Source organism: Orcinus orca, chromosome 19 (genome assembly GCF_937001465.1).
Source record: "Orcinus orca chromosome 19, mOrcOrc1.1, whole genome shotgun sequence".
NCBI lineage: Eukaryota > Metazoa > Chordata > Mammalia > Artiodactyla > Delphinidae > Orcinus > Orcinus orca.
The window spans coordinates 31,756,878-31,771,326 of record NC_064577.1 but is presented as its reverse complement, the minus strand read 5'-3'; the positions used below and the strand labels follow the sequence as shown (position 1 = coordinate 31,771,326).

The following is a 14,449-nucleotide window of genomic DNA, read 5'->3' as shown; positions in this document are numbered from 1 at the left end:
TCTTTAGGTTTCTCCTAAAATCTACAGGAATAGGAAGAGACTTTTCTAGTCTCTTGCCTGGAGGATGTTTGTGCTATGGGGACTGAGGGGGGGCTTTCAGCCTTCAGAATGCAGGACAGCCCTCTGTCACTGTGCATGAAGTCCCCCAGGCCACAGAGCCCCTGCTACACCCTCCTCCCTAGGAGTACCCTTCCACAGACAGATCACTGCTGCTAGCTGCCTTTCTTGCCTCACAGTTACCTGTCCCACAGCTCTAAGCCTTTGGAGGTTCTGTTTCTCAGCTTTCCCCATGGCAGGGTTAGGACTCAGCTCCGCAAGGCCAAGCACCACTTGCCCATTTGCCTTCCTGCTTCCCACATTTTGTTCATGGTTGTCTTTTCTCTGTTCTCCAGCTCCTTGGGGGTTTGTATCTTTAAAAAAATCTCTTTCAATAGTTTTAGTGGGGTTTTCAGGGGGAGTAAAATTAGCTATGTGTGTTCAGTTGTCATTTTAGGCTCCGAGCTAAATCTCCTTTTGCTTCTATGCTAATCATTATTGCAAAGGACCGTTCCTGGTTCCTTCTTCATGGTCTCACTTTTTTTTTTTAAATGAAGTTTCCAAATCAGAGGTTTGTAAAATTCTTTTCAATGATATCCCAAGATAGAAACCCCCCCTGGCTGATCCTAGTACGAGGATATACAGATTGGTCCTGACCCCCTTTTCTGGCCAGATCCCCATTCCACGGCAGCTGGTGCTGGAAGGGCAAATTCCATGGGGCTTGTAACGAGGCTAGCCTTGCCAGGGCCTGTCCCTGACAGGGATTCTGATGTGCAGGTCCTGTGGCTGATCCTGCCACAGATGCCAACTTCAATTCACAGGCTCAGGTGTCTGAGCAGACCTACTGCATGCTGAGTGCTGGCTGGGTCTGGTGGAGCTTGGGAACAAGATTTGGTGCTGTCTTCAGAGAGCTCTCCTGGAAGCAAAAGACCTGCCTATAGGGATGACGAGGAGTGGGTGGGCCCAGCCACGAGTTGGAGGCCTGGACCATCTGACAGCAGAGGATGGAGAGAGCCAATTAGGTCTTTTGAGCAGGGATGTGCCGTTTCAAATACGGGGGCTGGGGAAAGTTCAATCAACCAAGCAGCTGCCTTGCTGGTAGACAAGGCATTTATCCAGTGTTTAGCTGTAGGGCCAAGAAGCTAACTCGAAATTGTATAGCATGACTCCCACTGACCAAGAAAGATCAATGACCCAGACAGGCCAAAGGGCCAGAAATTAAAAGCGTTAAGCTCGTAAGCGGACAGTAGCCACTTGTCGTGGATACTGTCTGTCCTTGCTCTGCAGGGAAGGCAGCCAGCAGTGCAGAGCTCTAGGCACGTAGGAACTGAGTTTACGTCCCTCCCTTCACTGTCTCTGAATCCTCCAGGCCCCTAACAAACCCCAGATTCCATGACATGCTTTTTGCCTCACACAGAAAAGCAGGACAGTCAGGTATAAGGAAGAATCTGTTCCAGAAGCAGCATCGAGAAGTAAAAGCAACCTGGCACAGGCTTTTCATTTGCTTTTAGGTTGAGAATGTCTTTGAGGGTGCAGCTCACTTCCATCCCTGCTCTTACCCTCCTCAGTGGTGCTCCAGGCACTGCATCCGCCTGTCTTTTGCATAGAAACAGGAGCAAGTCCCTGCCCAATCCTGTGGTTCTGTTTGGGACAGTCAAGGCCCTCCTGCCTGTCTTTGGTGTGACCTCACAGCTCTCCATGGGTATCATCCTGCCAGCCCAGACGGTCCCCATTCCACTGGCCCTTAGCCTCCACTTTCCTTTTGCTCCCCCTCCCTCTCTATCCCAATGATAGACACCGTCTCAGACCCTACATCAGGGTCCCTTCCCCTAGGGTTGGGCAGCTGGGAGTGGGGACAGGGAATGCCTGCTTTTCTGATTTTAGGCAAATCCTTAGCTGACCTCCTACAATGACAGCCCCTCTTCCCCAGCCAAGGTGGAAATGTTTGAATTGGTTTGGTTGGTGAGTCTGGACAAACACCCCAGTGGTGACTCTGTGTGGCTGGTCACTCACTCTCGGATTCCTGGGAAGGCAAGACACCGAATTTCAAGCCCCAGTAAGGGGTGGGGTGTGTGTGTGTGTGTGTGTGTGTGTGTGTGTGTGTCAAACTGGAAGAGGAGGTCAGGCAGTGCAGACCAGCGGCAGAGGTTGGGGGGCATTCATCTCCGCTGACCGAGTCCTATTTATGGGGATCCCCAGTGTTGTCCTTTCTGGGCCAGGGCCAGGGCCAGGGTGGCAGGAGGGTAAGGGTCCTGATTGGGGCTGCTCGGCCTCAGGATCGCCGGAGGGAGGGAGGGGAGACGGGGACCGGGACCGGAGGGCGGCGCTCGCGGGAAACCGGGCAGCTCTGGGGGTCCTCCGCGCCTCGCCCACCTCTCTCGTGCAGGCTCTCCTGGCCCGCGTTTCGGGCCGCAAGGGTGCGTCCGGCCTGCGCTGTCTCCGCCGCGGCCCTCCCCGCCCCGCCGCCCTTCCCGGTCGAGCGGCTGCCCGAGCCCCCTCCCTCACCGCGCGCTGCCGCGCTCCGCCCGGGCAGCCGCCGCCGCCGCGTGTTCCTGCTGTCTCCTCTCTCCAGCCGAGCGAGCGAGAGGGGCCGGGGAGAGAGAAAGGGGGAGGAGAGAGGCGAGAGGGAGAGAGAGCGGGAGAGAGAGAGAGGGAGAGAGAGAGGAAGAGAGAGGGAGAGAGAGAGGGAGAGAGAGAGGAGAGAGAGGGAGAGGGAGAGGGAGGGAGAGGGAGAGAGAGAGGAAGAGAGAGAGAGAGAGAGAAGGCGGCGAGGGAAGAGCGAGTGAGGAGCTAGCTGCGGGGCTGCTCCGGAGCCGGCGGAGCCTCCTCGGACAGCGGCCCCGGCCCCGGCCCCCAGCCGCTCGCGTGGTCAGAGGAGACGCGATCGCAGCCGCCGCCGAGCCAGGCCCCGTGCGCTCCTCGCCGCCGGCTCGCCGGTGCCCGCGCGGCCCCGGGACGCCGCTGCCAGCTCGGCGGCCGGGATGCAGCCGGGGCATGGCCGCTGGGCCCCTGTCACCTGCCGCGGGGAGCGCTGAGCCCGTGAGTAGCTGGGTCCTCGCCGCCAGCGCTTCGCCCTGCGGCGGTCATTACATTCGTGTTGAGCGGGGTGGGGGTGGGCACGTCCCAGGGAGGGGCGCACAGGACCCCGCAGGGGGAGGCGGGGCTGGCGGGGGCGCGGGGCTGCAGAGCGTGGCCAGGGACCGACCCGAGGGCGCGCGGGGAGGGGTGGCGCCCTCGAGGTCGGGGCTCTCCGTGTCCCTCCTGGGCTCGGGTCGGGGCACGTGGTCCAGCCTACGGCCGGAGGGGCGGTTTTGTGAATGGGAAGGCTCCGGGGTCGGCTCCATGGAGACGCCGGGGAGTCCCGCGCACTGCTTGGCGGCGGCGGCGGCGGTGGTGGCGGCGGCGGCGGCACAATGCCCGGCGCGGGGAACTCCCTGGCGGGGGGAGGCCGAGCGCGAGGAGATCCCGGCCCTGCGGGGTGCGTCCGGGTACGCGGCTGGAGCTCGCGCGGGTGGGAGTGGGGGGACGGTCAGCGATCTCCACGGGATGCATTTGCTTCCCGCTAGGCACCCAGTCCCCGGGACCCCTGCCTGGGTCCTCGAGGAGAATGGTTCACTAGAGGAGTTGATGACCCAAAGGAGTTTTGGGGAGGAAGGGTCTCCCACGGTCTTCTAGAGAGGCCCCGGGCCCTCAGCGCAGCGCTGTGCGCGAGTGTAAAGCGGCAGGGGTCGAGCCGCGCGCAGGGCCCAACAGGGGGCGGACAGAGGGCGCTCCCCGCAAAGTCTCGGGAGCTGCATTAGGGAGGCTCGGGCGTGAACCCAGGCTGCTTCTCCGAGTCTCGGCAGCCCCCAGGGACCGGCGCAGCGCGGCTGGGGAAGCTGGCGCCAAGGCGGCTGGGCACACCCGGCCCAAACTTTCTGCCCCGGAGGCCCCAGAGGCCCCGGAGGCGGCGAGACTCGCCGGGGGGCGTCCGGGGGTCGCCCCCTCGGGAGGGCTGTCTCTCGAGGAACCTAGGGGTGGCACGAGGCCGTAGGTCGCAGCCTCCCTCGGTGCGGAGCCTCCCCAGGCGTGCATCCCCGCAGTGCCCCGCATCCCCGCAGGGGGCCCTCTTACAGTACGCGCGGGGACGAGGATGCGGCCCCGGGCGTGGAGGGACAAGGGGACCCCATCCCATTCCAGAGCGGCGCCAGGATGCGGGGTCTTACGTGGGGCAGGAGGGATGTTCCTTGGAGTCCAGGACTGCAGCCCCGCCAGCGGCACGGGGTCCAGGGGGATGAGGAGAAACTCCTTCCTGGCGAAGCTCTCCAGCTTTGGGGAGGGACTAGATTTATTTTTTAATGGTCACTTTAAAAAGAACACCCGCGGTTCTGCTCATGCTGACGCATGAGACATCCCGCGGTGGAAGAAAAGGACAGGGACGGAGGGACCCAGCCCTCCACCCCAGCTGGAGGTAAAGTCGCTTTTCCCGCGCGCCCGGCGGCTAATTTCCTGCTGAAACACCCGCTCGGCGCTGGGACGCCCTGGGCGCACACCAGGAAGCCCAGGGCACTTAGCACCGAGCAGGTACGAAGCTAATAGAGTGGGGTCGCCCGTATGAGGTCTTTAAGGCAGAAACCGGCTTTGGTTTTACTGGTCTGCAAATAATAAAAGTATAAACACTGCGACAGAACCTGTTCATTAAGTGTGCATCGCGGAATTGGGCGGATGTCTTAATTAGGCTGCGTTGTTAACGGGGATATTACACCAATTAAAACCAGACCCTCCAGGTGAGCGAAAATTGTGAAGGGAGAGAGGGAGAAAAGTTGCAGTGAAAGCGCCGCCTGATGAAAGCGGCATGCGGGCAGGTGTGGGCCTCCCTCAGGCCGCAAGAGCGCTGGCACCGGGGGGTTTTGGGGGGCGGCAGAAGGGGGCGGCCGGGCGCCTTCTGAGAGCCAGCCTGGCGGGCCCCCTCGGTCCCTGCCTCCACCTTTGGGCTCAGAGCTCCCCTCTGCACTGAGGATGGAGGCCTTGACCCTCCCCCGAGATTGGAGGCCTCCCTGAATGGGCATGGGGCTCGGGGCTCGCTGGCACACTCCTGAAAGCAACGTTTAACCCCTCATTTCCCAACTGGGAGCTTCTGAGAGGGTAGAGCAGAGAGTGAGGAGAAAACTGGAGAGTGAGGTGGGAAACTCTGAGGGGTTAGGGAGCAGAGGCAGAGCTGAGTGGTGAGACAGCTGCCAGCGAAGGGGAGGGTTTGCCAGGGGCATGTGGGCTGTTTGTCTTGGAGCTGCTGGGGTTTTCTGGCACAAGTTGCCTATTTCCAAGAGCAATTCCCTCCTCCATTAAAAGAGGACTTGAATGATTGCTCTGATTCCCCCCTCCAGGGGCCTGAGCTTTAGAGAGACCTGTGTCCACGCTTGGGCCTCGGGTAGCCTCAGGTCACCTGGAGAAGCTGGAGTCCAGGAAAGTCCCTGCAGGCCAGGCTCTGACTATGCTGGGCCTTCACTGCAAATGCCTCTGGTCCAGTGCCCTGGGATAGGAGTTGCAGCTGATCCGGGTGTATTCATGGCCCTTCCGCAGGGACCAGAGGCTGGGCTGGAGGGAAGGCTGCGTCCTGGTAGGCCCCCTGCCACAGGGGGTGCAGCTGGCGGCAGCACCAAGGACAGGGCCAGGGCGCGCAGCCTGCCCTGGCCCACTCTCGCCTTTGACATTGTCCTGGGGCCGCTGGGGGCGCTGCTGTGGCTCACCTCACCCTGCTGGGGGGAAGGGTTAGCCCGAGGCCAGCAAAGAGGCAGATTTAAGAAGGAGGCAGGTGGGAGGACTCCTGGGTACTATTCCAGAGTGGACCTTATGTTATGTTCCTGCCACTTACTAAACTTTGAGCATTACCAATGGCTCAAAGAAATAGCATCAGAGAAATGGAGAGAAATTATGGAGTTCTTTAGTATTGGGGAATGAACTAGGCCTGGTATTGGCCATAGAAAATGCCATCCCTGGTTCTGGATCCTTGCCAGCCTGGTCCAGCTTGGGTGCTGCCTCTACCCTACAGTCTTCTTTACAGTATCCCCCCACCCCCATTCAACCATGGTCCGAGACCCCTTCGTTCTGTGATGTGTAGAAGTTGGAGGCACCTTGCTCCTAAGGGCAGAGATGCTGGTTGATTTATCCCCACCTCCTCCTGTACACGCAGTGTTATTTGATGCATGCTTGTGGAATTAGGAGTGAAGGAATGTACAAGTGAAGGGAGCTGCTATCCCACCCAGAAGTGTCAGAATGGTGGTGTGTTTGTGGGGGGCAGTATAAGGGGCCTGGAGGAGTCACGCAGGGGGAAACATCTCAGTGAGCATGGAGCAACAGTGAACATGAAATTGAAATGTTATTTTTCAGCGGTTGTAGTGTGGGGTTTACCTCCTCCAGCCCATCCGTGTGCCTGCAGTTTTTGGTTGGTTGTCTCTCTGTGTTTATTTCCACACTCCTGCTTGATAGTTTGTTATAAAGACAAATGGAACCTGACTCGCAGCTGACATTTGGTGAGGAATTTTTTGTTTTTAAACAAGTGAAGGGGAAAAACCATCCTGAAACTTCCTCCCTTGAGCAGAGATGCTATGCTCCTCCGTGGGCACCTGTCTTTCCCTAAATCCCCACCTGCAGCAGGCCTTTCTTCTGCACGAGATACTGGCTTTATAAACACATCCCATTTGCACCTGCATCTTTTTGATTAGCTGCAATATCTCCCCACATTCTTTTATAAAGCAGCACTTATTTTCACAGGTTCGTGAAACATTCAGACAGCCTAAACATCTTATTTTTTGCTGCCTCTCTGAAGTAGGTTTTCTCTCCGAGCCATCACTGTCTCCTTTTTATTTATAACATTCTGGTTCCATCTCTCTCTCTCTCTCTCTCTCTCTCTCTCTCTCTCTCTCACTGTCTGTCTGTGTGTGTGTCTCTCTCCTCCCCTTTCATGTCTTTTTTTCTCCCTATACTTTCTGAGTGGTATGGACACTTGGTATGTGACTTTCTCTTTGAATTACATATGAGAGTTGAGGACAGCTCTCATCTACTAGTTGGATGGGTAGTAATTGAGTACACAGTGAGGTCTTTTTTTTTGTGGAGGATTACAGACAGAAAAATGAGTATCCTTGCTTAAAGAAATACCTTGTGGCAGACTGGTTTGATTTATAAAATGCATGTTTTTAAGTGCAATGCACTTAGTAAATTAGTTTGCTGTCGCAGTTTCTCCAACACATGAGCTGACACCAAAACATGCCTTAGAAGGTGACTTGAGATAATAAAGAGCATAAAAATCTGTTACTTCATTTGAAAGTGTTTCCTTTAGTAGCTTGGGGAAAGCTCACAGTATATGAATTGCATTTTGGAAAGTGTTGCCAGAGTCCAGGTGAAGCAGAACTGAACGCTCTGGCTCAGGAGCCAGGGGAGCCACGTGAGCATTGGCCAGCCAGCAGGGCCCTCAGGGCCTGGGAAAGGACTGCCAATTTCATTTTAAATTCTGGGGCCTAAAGATACCCTCACTGTGTGACAGGGACCTCTCCTCTGGATCTAGTCTCTACCTATTCTGTGTAGCTCTGGGCTGGGTCCTACTAATTCCACCCGGGAAGTGGGTTGTAACTCGTTGGCATCAGTTTGTGTTGGATGGGGTGGGGTCTTCAGAGTCTGTGGTTTCCTCTGAGGACCTAGAACAAAGCAGTCCTAGTTGCAAGTTTTTTGGAAGGCTTAATTTGTTTAAAGTCAGAGTGAATTTCCAGCAGAAAAAAGAAGGAGGGAGAGTATACATATTTTGAGCAGAATTTTACCACGGATTGCTTTGGTTAATGGCTGTCCCGAGAGATTCCTCCCAAGATTCTAGAAGAGCAGAGGCATGCGTGAAGAACTGCCCTGTATCTAGCCATGCCAGCTCCCTCTCAGACCTACTCTTGGTCATCAACTCTGTGTGCCAGGTCTCAGCTGATGCTCAGGGAAGTGGGCCAACCCTTCTGGTCTCTCATAGCCCTGGGCTGTGGCTGGAAACCAGGATGAGAGGCAGGTGGTTATGTATGTCTCTTTTGGCCCTTCAAGAAAACAGTCCTACTTGCGGGTGAGGAAACTGCCTGGGGACAGACACTTGCTACCAGCCGGACCCTGCCGTTTCATCAAGTTCCTTTTGGAGGGCCAGGTGAAATTGTAACACGTGTTTTTTGTATGGAAGAGAAGAGACTCCCATGTGCCTCTATTTCTCCAAGTCATCTTGTCTTATGTCAAAAAAAAAATATCTCCCTCCGCCTAATCAAACAAGCAAAAAAGTAACCCAAGCCCACCAAAAAGATCCTCTGTCACAGGGCTGCCATTACAGCTGCGCTGGCATGCACTGCAGAAACCTAGGGACCGTTCAGAGCTCTATCTGGGAATAGGTAGAACGTTGCAGCTCTGCTCATCAGTTCTCCTTGTCTGTGACACCAAATGAAACTGAGGGATGGTGGTGGCAGGAAAGGTGGCCTTCCAGAGTCTGGGTACTTCCCCTGCACCCTTGAAATTTGCGTCTTTGGGCACCAGGCTGGGCGTCACATCTCAGGGTGGTTTTCTTTTAGGCAAGGATAATGAGAACACAGAGAAGCACATTGTTCTCAGCAATGAAGACTTTTTATGTAAAAATGGGAAGCTCTGTTGAAGCCAAAGAACATAAAGTTTACTTGTATTAAAAAGGTGGGTATAACTTGGAGAAAGATTTAGAGGCACAAACACCTAGGCACATTTAGAAATAATTTCTCACTAAACTTTGACAGTTCAAATCCTTCCTGAATCTAAATGAGAGGTTTCTCTACAGGATTAAAAAGAAAATAGTTCCTAATTTTTCTGGAACTTTTAAGGATTGGGTGCAGGGCAATGCTCCAGGGTCTGTACATAAGAGCCTCTGGGCCCCCTGAAATCAAATCTCCTGCTGGTGACTTCTCCCCCACGCCCACACCTCTTTCTTTTGGCAATAGCAAGCAGGGCTTTTTAACCTTCTGTTTTCATCAAGAGGTGTTAAGATGAATTTTTACTACTTCAGTGAAATCACCGCACACACCGTGGTTTCCCTATGTTTCCCATCACCTTGAGATCCTAGAAGAAAAAGGAAAATCAGAATGATGCTTCAGGCTGGGTCTGCACACAGTTTCCTGTTGGGCCCCACCCTTTCCTGACTTGCCCTCCCATCCTCTCTTCTCCGTGGAGGTCTAGTCTGAATCTTCACTCAGTTAGTTTCCTTGTTAACGGGTGCTGGCTTCCCTGAGATTGTACATCGTGGCGGTTCCTCCTGTCAGCTGATTCTTGTAAGAACCAGCCTTCACCCCTGGGACACACACATTTAGATGCACATTTAAATGGAATGTAACTTCTGGACAAAGCTGTGAGCTGATTACCTTACTCGGGACCCCAAGCCCATTAGGGGAGCAGGGAGCAGTTCTGGCACATGCCTGAGATACAGAGGGAGTCTGTGTGCAGGGGACGTGAGGTGTGAGGCCAGGCTCTGACTTCCTGAGTGGTGGGGCTGACTGCAGCATGCAGTGGGAGAGGGCACGCAGATTTCCCAACCCTGTGGCCTGCGGGCAAGCTCTTGAACTCTCGTTTACTCAGCTGCGAAGAGGGCGATACACACATGTAAAGGAGCTGGCACATAGCAGGCGCACAGCAACTGGTGGTGAGCATGAACCTTCCTCGGTGTCATCTGCCTGGTGGAGGAATGAGCATCTCGTCAGAGTTAAGGAAATGGATTCTGCACTGTTTCCTGTGGCCACAAGGAGATGATGCTGTTTTAAAATGGTTCCAGATAGAGTCGCAGGTGCCAAGATGGAAACAAGTCTCAGCATTTCTGTATAGGTGAGGAGGTCCTTACTTGCTCGGGGGCCTAGGAGGGCCCCCAGGAGGAACCTGGAAGCTCATTTTCTCAGGAACACCACGGCCAGGCAGAAAGATGTGAGTGAGGTCCTGTCTGTGGGGCTGTGGACCCAGGGGTCGCCTTGTCCAGGACATCTGGAGAGTGGAGGGGCTTCTGCCTGCTCGTGGTATGCCCCATTGATGCGCCATCACGCCCTCCCCATGCCTCCACTCCTGGCAGAATGTCAAAGGACACAGAAGGAGGGGGGAGTGCTGGGCACTTTGCTTTTGCAGGAGTGGCTTTGGATTCTAAGAGGTCGGGGCCCTAGGTCAGTGCCAGCTGGATTTTCCATGAGGAGGAGGAAGAGAAGAATCGTGACGTCCCCTCTCCTCCCAGACTCCTCTGAACCTGTAGATCGCCACCGTGGCACTTTCAGACTCAGTGGTTCTATCCCACCCCTGCCTTCAGCAGGGAGATGTTTTTGGTTCTCAGGGCTCAATGTGTGACAAACCGAAACCCAGTTTTGCAAAATCCATTAGAAATAAACATAAAGTGTGCATGCCTTTCTGGAATATTGACTCTCCCTCATTGAAGGGACCACTGTGATGCCATTAGGCACAGCTGGGGCCCCCGCTGCAGGGACAGGCGAAGTGGAACTAGGGCCCAAGGGCCTTCTTACCCAGGCTCCTCACAGACCGGGGGTAGGGGCCGTGATTCACCGACTTCCCCGCTGTGTCCCCCAGGCTGCTCGTAATGGGACTGATAGTGCCTGCTGCCTACCTCTTAGGGGTGCTGTCTATGAGTACATTAGTCAACTATTTTGAAATGTTCGCAGAAAAGAGAAGTGCTGGAGGAATTTAAGATGAGAATTATTGTTTTCAGTGGTGTAATATTATAATCAACACTCCTAGACAGCCAACGCTGTATTGAGTATTATCATACCAGAAGTCTTTTTGATATGTTGTCAGCTGTGAACCTTTAACTGATGACCAAAGGGAGGGATACAGAAGCCAGAGGATAACCTTTGTTTGATGGGGGACCCCACTGCCCTTATCCTAACCTCGAAAGCCCTGGGATTGGTGTCTGGGACAACTTTACAACAGGACAAAAGGCAGCTTACCAGCATGTCCTTTTTTTTTTCTCATAGATCTCTCCTAGGACAGTTGAGAAGAATGCACACAGAATCTGCATTCTTTTGACCCTTCCAGCACCCCTTGGCCATGACTGGGCTCTCTCCCCAAGGTTGCCTTTGTGTTGGAAAATAAGTGTCCAGCTGTATCCATGCATTGACAGTATTGCAGTGATTAGCACTTGCAGTCCTGACTTGTCTGTGCTTAAGCTTGTAAAATGAATGGTGCATGGGTGCTTCCCCCCATGTAGATGGAAATCCCATTTCAGAAGTCGCACTGTCTGGACAGAACAGATGGGCAAAACCAAAACCAGGTCATAGATATCAGTGCTGACATGTTAAAGTGCAGCTCGCAGTTCTGCCCCTCCCCACAAGGACGTTATTCTTTCCTTGTCAGAAGTCACCACGGAGACTGACTTAGGGAGAGCTAAGCCATCTGCCCCCCTTCCCGTCATGGACACAATAGTATGTTTTGCTCAGATCCTAAGAAGAAAACTCACAAGACCAGACTTGGAAAACTTCCGCCCCCAAGGATAATTTTTCAGAAAGTAATGAACGCTAGAAAATGAGGGCTATAAAGGAAGTCTTTAGGTAATCATAACTATAATGTTCACTGCTTTGAAATGCATTAATATAGACTAAAATTACAGAAAATATTAAGTCTTTTGGAGGGGAAAGGAGGCCTGCTTTGGAGCCTGAGGCTGACTTTCTATGTGCCTGTGGCCTACCCCCCACCATCTCTTACAGAGAGGTCCCTGTGCCCCCAGCCGGGACCAGTCACACACAGTGAGGGTTGGATGGAGGATAGTATTTCCTCCCCAGTGGGTTCCTTTCAGGGCTGTGCTGTTTTTCAGCAAAGCAAGGGAATGCTGAGACACCCCCGGGGTCTGGCCCACTTCATATGAGTCAGGCTGCTTGAGAGCTGGGCCCGGTGAGGCAGGTGTGTAGACACTGTCCCGGGAGGGTGTAGCCCAGGGCACCCTGTGCACACTACCTTCCCACCGCCTCCCCTTTAAGCTGCAGTGAGGACTCCTCTGCAGTGCCCCGGGTTAGGAGCAGACTGAGCACATGGCCGTGCACCATCCCTCTATCCCCCTCCCTGAGCCCACCAGCCTCTTTCTCCTGCTTCTGCTCCCGCTTTCCCACTCCCCTCTTCCACCTTCAAAGCCAGCAGACTGCTCCAGTGGGATGCAAGCGAGGGGCTGGCAACGGCAGGTCAAGCAGTGCTGAGCTCAGAGCAGCTGGGTGGAAAGATTTACGCTTCCTCCCTGCCCTGCTGGATGGACAATTAAAGCCTTGCATGGCTGGAGGAGAGCATGTCGTTAAGAGGCAGGACGGTCAGAATAAATCAGTCACCTCCACTTAGATGGCCGAGCTAGGCTGCTTCCTGGGGCCTTTAGGGCGGGAGCCCCTTGGGTGTGGGTTTGAAGGCTCCAGAATGGACTGTTGAAGGATCTGACATACTCTGAGCTCCATCCGAGGCCAGGGCTGAAGACCCCAGGGTCTCCTCACAGATGGGGGATGTGCTGCAGGGTCTTCTGCAGAAGTTCTGAATAACACATCTGTGTGTTATCTCCTTAGTACCTGGCAGGCGAGAGAGCCACAAACTGGAATGTTTGTGGGTCAGAATAGTGGACCCTAACCTGCTAATAGAGTGTGCGTGCACATGGATATGTATGCGTGTGTGCACACGTGTGCATGTAGGCATGCGTGTGCATGATGTATGTGTGCATGCACATGTGTGTTGTGTGTGCTCATCTCCTGGACACGCGCAGGCTCCACTTGTGTCTCTAAACCCACACAACCCTCTGCCAGGCTGCCTGGGGCGGGTGTCTGAGCGACAGCCAAGCCCGGCCATCGTCCCTCTTCATTTGTTCTGTGTCTGACTTCAGTGCCTTGGAGACTCTGGCAGTTTCCTCAAGGAAACTTTGTCTTTGTGGAAATGAGATGCCAAGCACTCCCCAGCCCTCCTACTGGCTAATTGATGATGTGATCCCGTGTGGGAGCCTTGTCATTCTTGGAAACGCTCTTTATTTCCTGCGTTTCCCCACCTCCTTCCCCACCCCCTCCCACCTCCCCACTGTGGTCTGCTTTCCCTGGTGGCAGTGGAGCCACTCCACGTGAGCTGCGGGCTGCGGCGTTAGGGGTATTCAGCCAGCCAGCACGCCAGGCCTTTCATTAACTCGGATACTACAATTATGTGCGCTGAAAGGCTGAAAGGGCCATTTAGGATTTTTCTGCTTTAAAAAAAAAATATTCCTTTTTTCACAGCCATCTGCCCAGCCCTTTGGCGCCACAGCTGTGACATGGAACAGTGCGTGGCCCTCAAGCGCTCCTCGACACTCCTGACTCCGACCCTAATAGATGCGTTGGCACAGTGGGCAGCAGGGTAGGCGGGGCCCCACCATTGTTCTGCCCGGAGGTGCTTTGCAGACAATCGGGGCATCGGGCCTGGAGGAGTGTGCTTCCTGCCGCGGTGACTTAACTGCTGGCACAGCCAGGGCCACTGAACCAATGGCTATGTGTGTGGCGTGTGTGCCCCGTCAACACGTGAGCATGTCCCTCAGCATTGAGAGCCTGTTCCTGCTGCCTTCACGGAAAACGGTCAGTGTCAGGGGTGCGGCTCCCATTTGCCTCCGTGGAGGCCACCTGGGCATTTCCGAGTTTAGGTGGGATGTTGTTTTGTGGGGGAATGTAGTTTACACGACTCATGGTGGCTCTTTGTGCCTGCATGTGTGTGAGTGTGTGCACAGCTCTGCATGTAGAGATTAGGTTCTTGTAGGGGATCACCTGACCCTCTCCCTAAATTGGGAGATGTGTGAGTGGTGTCGTGGGACTTGGTTGTGATCCCCAGGGGCATGGATTGACAGTCTCGGGACTCCTGAAGAGGGGGAGGCATGGAGACACGTGTGGGAGGTGCACTGACTCAAGGTCACCCCACGCAGAACAGCCACCCAAGGACAGAACCTGGATATGTGACAGTGGTGCTTGGACGAGATGCGCCGCCCCATTTGAAGGTAATTAGAAGTCTGGAGGCAGCCGCTACTTTGGATGCTGTACCTGAAAAACTCATAAAAGTGTTATTCAGGGACCTTGTTATCTTAAAAAAGAAGGAAAGAACCCAAGCACCAAATAACAACCAGCAACTCACAAACTTATTTTTTTAAACTTCCCTGAAGTTGCCATGGTTACCCGCATGCGTGGTTCCTGGCTCTTTTGCTCTAAGTGTAGTGGCTCGGAGCAGGCATTAAACCCTTGGTGCAGGGCCTCCACGGTGTGTCCGCCCATCTGAGGAGCCTGTCTGTGCTCCGGCATGGAGGGAAAGAGCTACTGTAGAGATTTTGCAGGACCATAGAATATAATATTCTAATGTAGCACTTCTGAGATACTGGAGACAGAATTTGTCTCCCACGCTAAAATAATTATAGCCGGGAGAACAGAGAAGACATCATTCC

At 54.4% G+C, this 14,449-nt stretch overlaps 1 protein-coding gene across 8 annotated transcripts in view; it reads left to right on the top strand.

The window, feature by feature from the left end:
• The first annotated feature begins 2,726 nt into the window (after positions 1–2,726).
• Positions 2,727–14,449, top strand: part of RBFOX3 (RNA binding fox-1 homolog 3) — a 452,038-nt gene continuing 440,315 nt past the window's right edge. For 2 of the 8 annotated variants that reach the window (XM_033438664.2, XM_033438662.2), the window contains exon 1: positions 2,729–3,075. The gene's annotated coding sequence lies outside the window, so the exon portion shown is untranslated. Of the gene's footprint in view, positions 3,076–3,524; positions 3,548–14,449 lie in introns of those variants that run through there. The other 6 variants (XM_033438665.2, XM_033438667.2, XM_033438666.2 and 3 more) reach the window with 6 other exon arrangements.